This window comes from Delphinapterus leucas, chromosome X, assembly GCF_059928025.1.
Source record: "Delphinapterus leucas isolate spDelLeu-1000000601 "Yukka" chromosome X, BTC_Dleu_Yukka2, whole genome shotgun sequence".
NCBI lineage: Eukaryota > Metazoa > Chordata > Mammalia > Artiodactyla > Monodontidae > Delphinapterus > Delphinapterus leucas.
In genome coordinates, this window is record NC_143150.1 from 50,047,923 (window position 1) to 50,062,566 (window position 14,644).

The 14,644-nt window shown below is 35.9% G+C and overlaps 1 long non-coding RNA gene across 2 annotated transcripts in view; it reads left to right on the forward strand.

The window, feature by feature from the left end:
- The window catches only part of LOC111178251 (uncharacterized), a 69,877-nt gene that overhangs the window by 14,940 nt on the left and 40,293 nt on the right, over positions 1 to 14,644 (forward strand). The window contains exon 3 of one of the 2 annotated variants that reach the window (XR_016391322.1): positions 8,776 to 8,860. This is a non-coding gene — a long non-coding RNA (uncharacterized LOC111178251). Of the gene's footprint in view, positions 1 to 8,775; positions 11,193 to 14,644 lie in introns of those variants that run through there. The other variant, XR_004023131.2, reaches the window with a different exon arrangement.

Consider the following 14,644-nt stretch of genomic DNA (forward strand, 5'->3'; position numbering starts at 1 on the left):
TCTGAAGTATCTGCTCCAATATTTATTTTTAATTGGGTTGACGGTTTTCTCAGTACTGAATTTTGACATTCTTGTATTCTCAGTAAGAGACTTATATCAGATATATGCTTTGCAAATATTTTCTTCCAAATCTGTGGCTTGTTTTCTCATTCTATTAACAGTGTCTTTTGAAAAGCAGATGTTTTAATTTTGATGGAATTACAATTTACTGATTTTTATTTTATTGACTGTACACTGGGTATGATATCTAAAAAATCTTTGCATAACCCAAGTTCACGAAATTTTTCTCCTATGTTTTCTTCTAGAAATTTTATAGTTTTAGGTGTTACATTTAGATCTATGATCCATCCTCTGAGTTAAATTTTGTAATGGTGCAAGGGATTGAAATTCTGGTTTTATTTTTGTTTTTGTACATGGACATCCAATTGTTCCACTATCATTTGTTGAAAAACCATCTTCTATCCACCTTGCACTTTTCTCACACCTTTGTAAAAGATCAGTTGTCTATATATGTGTGTGTTTATTTCTGGACCGTTTATATTCTATTCATCTATTTGTCTATCTTAGGTCAATACCACATTGTTTTGATTGCTGTAGTTCTATAATATGTTTTGAAATTAGATAGCATTAACCCTCTAACTTTGCTCTTCTCTTTCAAAGTTGCTTGCATTTCTATGTGAATTTTAGAATCAGCTTGTAAATTTCTTTTTTTAAAAAGCCTTCTGGGTCTTTGTAGGAATGCATTGATTCTACAGATATATTTGGGAAGAATTGGCATCCTTACAAAATTTAGTCCTTCAATCCATGAAAAAGTATCTCTCTCCATTTATTTAGGTCTTTTTAAATTTCTCTCAGTAATGGTTTCTGTTTTCAGTTTAAAGGTTTCACTTCTTTTGTCAGATCTGTTCCTAAATGTTTTATAGTTTTTGGCCTACTATAAATGGTACTTTTAAATATTTTAGCTTCCTATAGGTCATTGCAAGTATATAAAAATACAATTGATTTTTATATACTGGTCTTATATCTTGCAACTTGGCTAAACTCACTTATGAATTCTAGTAGCTTTTTTGTAAATTCTATTGAATTTTCAATATAAACAATCATGTCTTCTGCATATAAAGACAGTTTTACTTAATCCTTTGCAATCTGGATGTATTTAATTTCTCTTCCATGCTGGGTAGCACAAGCTAAAACCACTAGTAATAATGTTGAATAGAAGTGTTTAGAGAGGGAATTCCCTGGCAGTCCAGCAGTTAGGACTCTGCATTTTCACTGCCAAGGGTGGGCGTTCAATCCCTGGTAGAGGAACTAAAATCCCACAGGCCCCATGGTTCAGCCAAAAAGAAAAAAAAACAAGTGGCTACACAGTGTTGGATTTTGTCAACTTCCTGATTTCAAAATTTAGTAGAAAGCTATAGTATTCAAGACTGTGTAGTAGTCTTATAAAAATAAATCAGAAATAAACCAATCACTTATGGTTAATTGATTTTTTCTTTTTGGCCATGCCACATGGCTTGCAGGATCTTAGTTCCCTGACCAGGGATCGAACCTGGTCCCCCCAGCAGTGAAAGAACTGATTCCCATCCACTGAACTGCCAGGGAATTCCCTGGTCAATTGATTTTATTTATTTATTTATTTATTTATTTATTTATTTATTTATTTATTTTAATTTATTTATTTTAACATCTTTATTGGACGATAATTGCTTTACAATGGTGTGTTAGTTTCTGCTTTATAACAAAGTGAATCAGTTATACATATACATATGTTCCCATATCTCTTCCCTCTTGCATCTTCCTCCCTCCCACCCTCCCTATCCCATCCCTCTTGGTGGTCACAAACCACCCAGCTGATCTCCCTGTGATATGTGGCTGCTTCCCACTAGCTACCTGTTTTATGTTTCGTAGTGTATATACGTCCATGCCACTCTCTCACTTTGTCACAGCTTACCATTCCCCCTCGCCATATCCTCAAGTCTATTCTCTAGTAGGTCTGTGTCTTTATTCCCGTCTTACCCCTAGGTTCTTTATGACCTTTCTTTTTTTTCCTTAGATTCCATATATATGTGTTAGCATACGGTATTTGTTTTCCTCTTTCTGAATTACTTCACTCTGTATGACAGACTCTAGGTCCATCCACCTCGCTACAAATAACTCAATTTCGTTTCTTTTTATGGCTGAGTAATATTCCATTGTATATATGTGCCACACCTTCTTTATGCATTCATCTGTTGAGGAAAATTAGGTTGCTTCCATGACCTGGCTATTGTAAATAGAACTGCAATGAACATTTTGGTACATGACTCTTTTTGAATTATGGTTTTCTCAGGGTATATGCCCAGTAGTGGGATTGCTGGGTCATATGGTAGTTCTATTTGTAGTTTTTTAAGGAACCTCCATACTGTTCTCCATAGTGGCTGTATCAATTTACATTCCCACCAGCAGTGCAAGAGTGTTCCCTTTTCTCCACACCCTCTCCAGCATTTATTATTTCTAGATTTTTTGATGATGGCCATTCTGACCAGTGTAAGATGATATCTCATTGTAGTTTTGATTTTCGTTTCTCTAATGATTAATGATGTTGACCATTCTTTCATGTGTTTGTTGGCAATCTGTATATCTTCTTTGATGAAATGTCTATTTAGGTCTTCTGCCCATTTTTGGATTGGGTTGTTTCTTTGTTTGTTATTGGGCTGCCTGAGCTGCTTGTAAATTTTGGAGATTACCCCTTTGTCAGTTGCTTCATTTGCAAATATTTTCTCCCATTCTGAGGGTTGTCTTTTGGTCTTGTTTATGGTTTCCTTTGCTGTGCAAAAGCTTTGAAGTTTCATTAGGTCCCATTTGTTTATTTTTGTTTTTATTTCCATCTCTCTAGGAGGTGGGTCAAAAAGGATCTTGCTGTGATTTATGTCATAGAGTGTTCTGCCTATGTTTTCCTCTAAGAGTTTGATAGTTTCTGGCCTTACATTTAGGTCTTTAATCCATTTTGAGCTTATTTTTGTGTATGGTGTTAGGGAGTGTTCTAATTTCATACTTTTACATGTACCTGTCCAGTTTTCCCAGCACCACTTATTGAAGAGGCTGTCCTTTCTCCACTGCATATTCCTGCCACCTTAATCAAAGATAAGGTGACCATATGTGTGTGGGTTTATCTCTGGGCTGTCTATGCTGTTCCATTGATCTATATTTTTGTTTTTGTGCCAGTACCATACTGTCTTGATTACTGTAGCTTTGTAGTATAGTCTGAAGTCAGGGAGCCTGATTCTTCCAGCTCCATTTTTAGTTCTCAAGATTGCTCTGGCTATTCGGGGTCTTTTGTGTTTCCATACAAATTGTGAAATTTTTTGTTCTAGTTCTGTGAAAAATGCCAGTGGTAGATTGATAGGGATTGCATTGAATCTGTAGATTGCTTTGGGTAGTAGAGTCATTTTCACAATGTTGATTCTTCCACTCCAAGAATGGTATATCTCTCCATCTATTTGTATCATCTTTAATTTCTTTCATCAGTGTCTTATAATTTTCTGCATACAGGTCTTTTGTCTCCTTAGGTAGGTTTATTCTAGATATGTTATTCTTTTTGTTGCAGTGGTAAATGGGAGTGTCTTCTTAATTTCAGTTTCAGATTTTTCTTCATTAGTGTATAGGAATGCCAGAGATTTCTGTGCATTAATTTTGTATCCTGCTACTTTACCATATTCATTGAGTAGCTCTAGTAGTTTTCTGGTAGCATCTTTAGGATTCTCTATGTATAGTATCATGTCATCTGCAAACAGTGACGGCTTTACTTCTTCTTTTCCGATTTGGATTCCTTTTATTTCTTTTTCTTCTCTGATTGCTGTGGCTAAAACTTCCAAAACTACGTTGAATAAGAGTGGTGAGAGTGGGCAACCTTGTCTTTTTCCTGATCTTAGTGGAAATGGTTTCAGTTTTTCACCATTGAGGACGATGTTGGCTGTGGGTTTGTCATATATGGCCTTTATTATGTTGAGGAAAGCTCCCTCTATTCCTATTTTCTGCAGGGTTTTTATCATAAATGGGTGTTGAATTTTGTCAAAAGCTTTCTCTGCATCTATTGAGATGATCATATGGTTCTTCTCCTTCAATTTGTTAATATGGTATATAACGTTGATTGATTTGCGTATATTGAATAATCCTTGCATTCCTAGAATAAACCCCACCTGATCATGGTGTATAATCCTTTTAATGTGCTGTTGGATTCTGTTTGCTAGTATTTTGTTGAGGATTTTTGCATCTATGTTCATCAGTGATATTGGCCTGTAGTTTTCTTTCTTTGTGACCTCCTTGTCTGGTTTTGGTGTCAGGGTGATGGTGACCTCATAGAATGAGTTTGGGAGCGTTCGTCCCTCTGCTATATTATTGAAGAGTTTGAGAAGGATAGGTGTTAGCTCTTCTCTAAATGTTTGATAGAATTTGCCTGTGAAGCCATCTGGTCCTGGGCTTTTGTTTGTTGGAAGATTTTAAATCACAGTTTCAATTTCAGTGCTTGTGATTTGTCTGTTTACATTTTCTATTTTTTCATGGTTCAGTCTTGGCAGGTTGTGCATTTCTAAGAATTTGTCCATTTCTTCCAGGTTGTCCATTTTATTGGCATAGAGTTGTTTGTAGTAATCTCTCATGATCCTTTGTATTTCTGCAGTGTCAGTTATTACTTCTCCTTTTTCATTTCTAATTCTATTGATTTGAGTCTTCTCCCTATTTTTCTTGATGAGTCTGGCTAATGGTTTCTCAATTTTCTTTACCTTCTCAAAGAACCAGCTTTTAGTTTTATTGATCTCTGCTATCGTTTCCTTCATTTCTTTTTCATTTATTTCTGATCTGATCTGTAAGATTTCTTTCCTTCTGCTAACTTTGGGGGTTTTTTTGTTCTTCTTTCTCTACTTGCTTTAGCTGCAAGGTTAGTTTTTTTATTTGAGATATTTCCTGTTTCTTTAGGTAGGATTGTATTGCTATAAACTTCCCTCTTAGAACTGCTTTTGCTGCATCCTATAGGTTTTGGGTTGTTGCGTCTCCATTGTCATTTGTTTCTAGGTATTTTTTGATTTCCTCAGTGATCACTTCGTTATTAAGTAGTGTATTGTTTAGCCTCCATGTGTTCGTATTTCTTATAGATTTTTTACTATAATTGATATCTACTCTCATAGCGTTGTGGTCAGAAAAGATACTTGATACGATTTCACATTTATTACATTTACCAAAGCTTGATTTGTGACTGAAGATATGATATATCCTGGAGAATGTTCCATGATCACTTGAGAAGAATGTGTATTCTCTTATTTTTGGATGGAATGTCCTATAAATATCAATTAAGTCCATCTTGTTTAATGTATCATTTAAAGCTTGTGTTTCCTTATTTATTTTCATTTTGGAAGACCTGTCTATTGCTGAAAGTGGGGTGTTAAAGTCCTCTACTATGATTGTGTTACTGTCAATTTCCCCTTTTATGGCTGTTAGTATTTGCCTTATGTATTGAGGTGCTCCTATGTTGGGTGCATAAATATTTACAATTGTTATATCTTCTTCTTGGTGGTCAACTGATTTTTGACAAGAGAACTTTGCAATGGAAAATAGTAGTTTTTTCAACAAATAGCACTGAGTTAACTGGGTATACACATGAAAAAGAAAGAAGTTGGATCCCCACTTCACATCATGTACAAAGATTAATTCAAAATGGACTGAAGACCTAAGTGGAGAAACTAAATCTATAAAACTCTTCGAAGAAAGCATAGGTATAAGTATTTCTGACTTTGGTTCCTTATGTATAATAAAACAAAACAAAACAAAAAATGGAACTTCATTAAAATTAAACACTTCTGTGCTTCAGAGGACACCATCAAGAAAGTTTTGCAAATCATATATCTGATAAGGATCTAGTATCTAGAATATATAAAAAACTCTTACAACTCCACAATAAAAAGACAAACAATCCAATGTAAAAAAGGGCAAAGCGTTCGAATAAACATTTCTCAGAAGAAGATATGAAAATGGCCAATAAGCACATGAAAAGCTGCTCAATATCATTAGCCACTAAGGAAACGAAAATAATAACCACTATGAGATACCACTTCACACTCACTATGATGGCTATAATCAAGAAGACAGAAAATAACAAGTGTTGGCAAGGATGTGGAGAAATTGGAACCCTCATACATAGCTGGTAGGAATATAAAATGGTACAGCTGGGGCTTCCCTGGTGGCGCAGTGGTTGGGAGTCTGCCTGCCGATGCGGGTGACGAGGGTTCGTGCCCCGGTCCGGGGGGATCCCGCATGCCGCGGAGCAGCTGGGCCCATGAGCCATGGCCGCTGGGCCTGCGTTTCCAGAGCCTGTGCTCCTCAGCAGGAGAGGCCGCGATGGTGAGAGGCCCGCATACCGCAAAAACAAAAACAAGAAAACAAAAGAAATGGTACAGCTGCTTTGGAAAACAGTTTGGCAGTTTCTAAAGGAGTTGAACATAGAGTTGCCATGTGACACTACAATTTCACTCTTAGTTGTATACTCAAGAAAGTTAAAAATATATGTCCTCACAAAAACTGGTACGTGAATATTTGTGCCACTATTATTCATAATAGTCAAAAGATGGAAACACCCCAAATACCCATCAGCTTACGAGTGATGTAAGCTATAACAAAATGTGTTATATCCATACAATAGATATTAGTTAGCCATAAAAAATGAAGAGCTGTTTCATGTTATAGCACGTATAAACCTTGAAGACATTATGCTAAGTGAAAGAAGCCTGTCACAAAAAGGTTACGTATTGTATGATTCCATTTATGTGAAGTGTCCAGAATAGGTAAATCCAGAGACAAATGTACATTGGTGGTTGGGGGAGGGGGATGGGGACTGACTGGTTGTACAACTTTGTGAATATAGTCATAACCACTCAATTGTACAGGTTGAAGGGTTATGGTATGTGAATTATATCTCAATTTTTTAGAAAAGAATTTTTGTATAGTGAATAGCCATGGAAAAGAGATAGTGTTTTCCTCCTGAGATGACTACCCATTATAAGGTGACAAATTCAGGATTCCTCTCTTAAGATACACCCTATTGCATGGGCAGGTATCTTTCCAGCCCTCTCTGCATCACCCTGTGGGAAATGGTGCTCAGGGACCTGGTACAAGTGCAGATACTGTAGCAAATGCTATTGTTGGTGTTAATAAACTGTCCTTTGTCTCTGACCCCAGCGTCTTTTGCCAGCATCTATGAAACTGTGCCAAACTTGTTAACTTGTACATAGGGTAAAATCTCAGACTCTTCAAAGTTCTTGAAAACGACCGTAAAATTAATTTAGTTCAACTTTCTCATTTTACATATTTCAAAGCTACATCACATAGCTATGTATTTTATTTCAAGAAAGCCAAGGAAGAAGAGATCAATAGGAAGAAAAAATTGGCTTCTTTATGGAATCGGTTTATCAGCCCTTGACAACTTCGTCCTTAATTTGTTAGCATTTGTCATGCCATATTTCTTTTTATTTGTTAGACTCATATTAAAGTACCATTTTAAATACATGACTCCAAAGAGGATTCTCTGACCTTTTTTAGTGGTATTTGCTGACCTAAAACCTTCTTCTTCCACTTGTAATAGTATCTTTGAAGGACTAAACAGAAAAGAGATCTATAACGAAGATTCACTGGTATATGTAGAGATCTGTGATCAATTTATCCTTGGTTATCCGGAAAATGGTGGTATTATGAAAAATAATTTAGACACCATTGGATGTTTCTTGAAGTGTATCATAACTTCAGGATAACTTTTATAAAATAGGTATCTGCTAAGTGATACAGTGCTTGATAATAAATCGGGTTATTTCACTACTTCTGTACCCTGGTTCTTTTTTTTATATATATAACTATTTTATTTTTATTTTTGGCTGTGTTGGGTCTTCGTTGCTTCACGGGCTTTCTCTAGTTGTGGCAAGCGGGGGCTACTCTTCGTTGCGGTGCACGGGCTTCTCATTGCAGTGGCTTCTCTTGTTGTGGAACATGGGCTTTAGGTATGTGGGCTTCAGTAGCTGTGGCTCATGGGCTCTAGAGCACAGGCTCAGTAGTTGTGGCGCACGGGCTTAGTTGCTCTGCAGCATGTGGGATCTTCCCAGACCAGGGCTCGAACCCGTGTCCCCTGCATTGGCAGCCGGATTCTTAACCACTGTGCCACTAGGGAAGCCCCTGTACCCTGATTCTTATATATCATTAGGGATTGTTCTAGTTCTTGGCAAACAATTCATTATAGTTTGTTTATTTTTTTAAAAACTGTCCTTGAATTTCAGAGTTCTTACATATATCCTTGTGTTCAATGGTGGCTTAGCTTATAATACCTTATCAAAATAGATTTTTAATTTGTGTAACACACTCTGCAAGGTCATGATCATCATATTATGACAAAACATGAACATATTTCTGCTGAGGTTTTGCTACAAATATAAACAGCACTTTACAAAGTTTTTATTAAAAAGTATATACATGGAATGGGTCTTAAGACTTTAGGCAAAAATTAAATAGATGAATAAATTTTCTTGAAAATAATAAGCTCTAATACTTTATGCAATAGTATTAATTAGGCAGTATTCTAGAGCTTAATATATTCCTTTATCTTGGTTGGGTCACCATGGGTCTAGCTGAATTTGCTCCTTCAACATTGCATCTCCTCTGTAATAATATTTAGCACATTTTATTGTACTTGCTTGTTTATATTGATTCCCCTCCTCCAGACGGCAAACTCCTCAAGAACAAGAAATGTGTTTGTCTTTCCAGCTCTAGGACCTATGCCAGTGCCTGGAACAGAGTAGGCATCCAGAAATGAACATCGATCCCCCAGGCAGATCATACCTGTAGAAAGGTAACTCACAGTCAACTAGATTTTGCCAAAAATCCAATTTCTAAATTTATATTAGATGATATATATTTACAGGGACCTTTCTTTGTATTAATATGTGTGGAAACCTGAAATAATAACTGTTAATGGGCTGAATTGCTTATCCTCCCAAAATTCATATATTGAAGTCTTTTATTTTTAATTGAAGTATAGTTGTTTTATAATGGTGTGTTAGTTTCTGGTGTACAGCAAAGTGATTCAGTTATACATACATATACATATTCTTTTTCATGTTATTTTCCATTATGGTTTATTGTAGGATATTGAATATAGTTCCCTGTGCTATACAGTAGGACCTTGTTATCTATTTTATATATAGTAGTTTGTATCTGCTAATCCCAACCTTCTAATTTATCCCTCTCCCACTCCCTTTCCCCTTTGGTAACCGTAAGTTTGCTTTCTATGTCTGTGAGTCTGATTCTGTTTCGTAAATAAGTTCATTTGTGTCATCATGTATTTAAGTCTTAACCCCTGGTATCTCAGACTATAACTGTATTTGAAGATAGGGTCTTTATAAAGGTAGATAAAATGAAATGAAGTCATTAGGGTGCGCCCTGATCCAATATGACCCATGCTCTTATAAAAAGAGATTAGGACAGAGAGACACACAGAGGGAAGACCATGTGAACACAGAGAGAAGATGGCTATATTCCAGCTGAGGAGAGAGACCTGAGAAGAAACCGACCTTACCGATGCTTTCATCTCAGATTTCTAGCCTCCAGAATTGTGAGAAAATAAATTTCCTTTTAATCCACCAGTCAGTGGCACTTGGTTAAGGCAGCCCTAGCAACTAATACAATAGCTAGCAAACTAATGCAGTAACTAAAAGATTGGTTTGGTAAGTATAGAATTTAAAAAAAGAAAGAAATCTCATGGTTCTGTGGGAATATTTTATATACACTACATTAGAGCTTCTTCTCCTCTACAGAACATATACCTTTATAGTAACCCAGTATTTATTTATTTTCTCTAGTATCTTTCCTTTATATAAATTTGCACACACACACTGACAATTCCTTATTCTCTCTCTAGGTTTCATGGTTCTTTTTTTTAACAACATAATCCCTCAGTTCCTGGGTGGAATCACAGTAGAAGTAACAGTTTATTTCCCCATCACACCTCTTATATTCTCTAAAGCATCTTCTAACTTCTGTGTAACCAGGAGCTGTCATCTGCTACTCCTGCCTTACTGACTTACTAGCACAGTATGTGAGCCAGGAAATGTATCTTAGAAAACTATGAATGATAAATGGAATTAGTGGATCAACAAACAGAAAAGTTAGTTCTCTTATGAAATCTTATTATTCTTCAGGTTTAATTTCAGAATCAGAATTGACTTAATTTTATCACAGGAAAGGGCCTTGTATAGTAGTCTTTTCAAAGGAGGCAATTGTTTTATGATGTGATTTGTCTCCTAGAAAAATTACAAGGAATGAATAGAAATAGTCACAGCTTTCCTCAAAACAAAGTAATATGTTACAATCTTTTGAAGTTAAAGTGTGTTCCCAGCAAGATATACCCAACTCTGGAGACCCATGTAGATAGCTGCTTTGACAAAATACAAAACCTATTAGCCAATTTCTCAGAAGAATAATATTTCTAGCCATAGCAGAATATTCATAGGCCATCAAATTTAGTTTGAGAGTACATCCCTGGGATTCCATAAGGACACAAATTAATTCTCAAGAGTAATCTATTTCACAATGAACTTCAAATTGTGTGTTTCCAAACATATAGTTATCTTTTTTATGGAGACATAGATAGAAATATTTTCTGATTGAACAGTAGACAATGGATCAACTTGAGATTTCCTCTTTTCAGGATAAAAATTATGGGAAACACGGAAATTTTTATTCCTGGAATTACTGATCAAATGAAAAACTAAACATTTAGTGACTTCAGGTAAGAGGAATTCACTAGGAAGAGCTGAGTATAAAGTGCCAGGTAACCAGTAAAATGTGAAAACAAAATCAGGGGAATTCATGAGTGTGTTGTTTTTGTTGGCTGTTGTTATTGTGTTGAGGACCACATTCAATCAGCCAAATCAATTGTTGATTTCTTTTTCATCAGGGTGCCTGTATTTGACTTAGGACCAGCTCAGAGGAAAACTGCTTTCCTCTTAGTCTTATCTGGCTCATTTTTCCTTTCTAATGACGGAAAACAGATGGTGTCATTATACTTTTGCAAAATCTCCCTATTCCCCATTTTCCCACTAGGCCTTCCTGCTAAAACTGGCAAGAAGAGAGTAGCAACTTGAAGATCACAATTCTTTGATTTCATCATCCCCAAAGCCTTTTCTCTCCATTCCACTTTAGCCAAATGTTCCCATGGTCACACCCTAGTTTGTACAAAATTTAGCACACAAACCATCTACTTCAGAATCACTTATAGAGAACTGGTTTAAAATGTGGATTCCTCATGCACCCCACCCCAATGATTCTGATTCAGTAGGTCTAAGGTGGAACCCAATAATATTTAATTTGATAAAGCCCCTCTGTGATTCTTATGCAAGTGAATTGTTGACCACACTTAGAGGAACACAACTCTAGACAGGTGTGTATCATAGTGGGAGATAGTTGAGAGAACCCTCATTTGAAGTCCTCTGTTTTCCTTGTAAAATAGGTGAATTTATCTTCTTTCCTGACCCTCATCCCATTAGCACACTTCTATACATCCATCAATATCCAAACCAAAGTAAAACCTTTTTAACTTCTCCCTACCCAGTTGATCAATCTTATTTTGAGTCATTAGGGTATCTCATGCATATGTTTATTATGGTTCTTATCATACATGGTAACAACTGCTTCTGTCTCCTTAAATCTTAGTGTTCCTTAGGGTTTTGTTGTTTGTCTTCCTCTTTCCTTACTCTTCACATTCCTTGGGCAATATCATCTGTGCCCATGGATTCAACTATCACCCCTTAAACTAATGACTTTCAAATCAGTAACTCTAGCTCATGTATCTCTCTGAATCTCCAGATCCATACTTCCATTGATCTACTGGGCATCTTTACTTGATTGTTTATAGATATCCCATGTCTCAGTATCAAAAACTGAATTAGTTTTCTTCCTGTGTCCCCAACCTCTTCCCCAAACCTGTTCCTCCTCCTCTATTCTTCTGAATGGCACCACCATGTACTTAGTTGTTGAAGGCAGAAATTAAGCAATCATCAATTTAAGGAAGCAATCATTCTTCCCCCACTCCTTCCCTCATTTAATACTGTCAGACCTTTTTCTGAGATATTTCTCGAATCTCTATTCTCCACTCCCTCACTGCTACTACATTGGATAAAAGATAGTGTATTATAGTATATGGTAGTTTACGGTAGAGCCAAGAGTAAATAAACATGTTACTTGGTAAAAAGCAAGTAAGTATATGTATATGGATTCTTCAAAAAAAATTTTCCATATTTATTCCATTCCTAAAGATGTTGAAAAGATAATTAGATAGAGGGAAGTACAGAGTAATATGTTAGCCAAATCCTCGTCTTTCATAGCATGGAGTAGATAAATAGTGTCTAAGATCGATAAATTAGGAAATGGCAGAGCAATATGTTAAAAATAGCACAAGAATACAATGAGCCAAGTCCAGAATGTGGGAGATTCCTTAGCACAAGTGACCTGGATTATTAAGAAAAAATAAATGGCATGGGAAAGTGGGATAAGGGAACTATTATAGATTATTAGAGACTTAAGAAACATACCAACATAATGCAATATGCTGATTTTGTTTAGATACTAATTTAAATAAACAAAAAGATATTTTAGGGATAGTTGGGAAAATTTGAACACAGATTGGGTACTGGATGTTATTAATTATGATAAAGGTATTGGGATTATGTTTTTAAAAATTCTCCTCAATCTTGTAGAGATACATACCAAAGTATTTATGGGTAAAAAGATACAATGTCAAATATTTGCTTTAAAATACTCCAGGTCAAACCATATACAAAAATTAGCTCAAAATGGATCATAGACCTAAATGTGAAAGTCTAAAACTATAAAAATGCTAGAAGAAAACATAGGAAAAATATTTTAAATCTTGGCTTTGGCAAAGATTTCTTAGCTATGATACCCCAAACACAATACATAAAACAACAAACTGATAAATTGGACTTCATCAACATTAAAAATTCATGCTATTCAAATGATACTGTTAGGAGGATAAAAGGACAAACCAAGCACTGGGAGAAAATCTTTGCAAAGCATATATTTGATAAACGATTGTATACAGAATATATAAAGAACTCCTAAAATTCAATAATAAGTAAACAACCTGATAATAAAATGGGTGTGAGAAAAGAGTTAGCATAGCAGGTCTTATTACTCACTCCTCACACATCTCCAGGAGAACTTGGAGCCGTTACTGAATATTGGACACCCTTTGCGAATGTGGTATCTGGATGGTTCTTTGTGTTAACGATTAAGGATTTTATTGTGTATACTGAAACAGTGGACCATGTCATACTATCTTGTCCAGATTGCTTTGCACAAACATCAAGTTGATTACGTACACCTGACTTCATTGTTCCGTCCTGAGTTCTGGTTGCCATAGCTGGTTGCGTAGCAGGATGTATCCATGTGCCCAGCCGTCAATAAAAGCCTTGGACTCTGAGACTTCAATGGGCTTCCCTGCACAGATGTCCCTATAGTTCACAGCCAGAGAAAAAGTATGTCCTCTGGGACTCCAGATGGGAAAGAACTTGGAAAGCCTGTGCCTAACCACTCTGGACTCCACCCAGTAGATATCTTGTTCCTATTGCTCGTGCTCTATACACTTGTTCTGTAACAGATGTTAGCCATGAGTAAAACCTGTTGCTGAGTCTTGTGAGTCCTTCTAGTAAATTAGCAAATGTGAGGGTGGTCTTGAGACACTTGAGACGATGGAAAAATAATTTGAACAGAAGCTTCACCAAAGAAGATATGAGTGGCTAAGTACATTCAGAGCTGCATAATAATATTAGTCATCTGGAAAATGCAAAATAAACCACAATGAGATATTGTTTTGTACCTTTTGGAATGATTAAAACTAGAAAGATTGATAATAATAAGTACAAGGAGGTAGAGGAATTGAAACTCTCATACACTGAACGTATAAATATGAAATGGTACAACCATTTTGGGAAAACAGTTTGGCAGTTTCTTGAAGTTCTGCACATGCCTACCACACAATTCAGCCATCCCACTCCCATATATTTACCCAAGGGAAAAGAAAGCATGTGTTTGTACAAAGGCTTCATACATGTTCATAACAGCTTTATTTGTAATATGTCAAAACTGCAAACAATCCAAATGTCCTTCTAGAAGTGAATAGATAAACTAATTGTTGTATATTCATCTATCAATGGATAACTACTCAGCAACCAAAATAAAAGAACTATGGATCCACACAATGTGGATAAATCTCAAAATAATTATACTTAGTGAAAGAAGCCAGACAAAAAGAGTACATATCGTATGATTCCATTTATTTAGAACTCTAGAAAATGTCAACTATAGTGTCAAAAGCAGATCAGTGGTTTCCAGATTGAGGAAGGGGTGTGGGGAAAGGCAGAGGATATGAGAAAACATTTTGGGGTAAGGGATGTATTCCTTACTTTGTGGTGATGGTTTCATGGCTGTATACATATTTAGGAAGTTGTGAAATTGTACACTTTTTTTTTTCAGAATCATGGTGGTTGTAATGTAGCTTTATTTATTTATTTGGCTGCACTGGGTCTTAGTTGAGGCATGGGGGAATCTTCGTTGC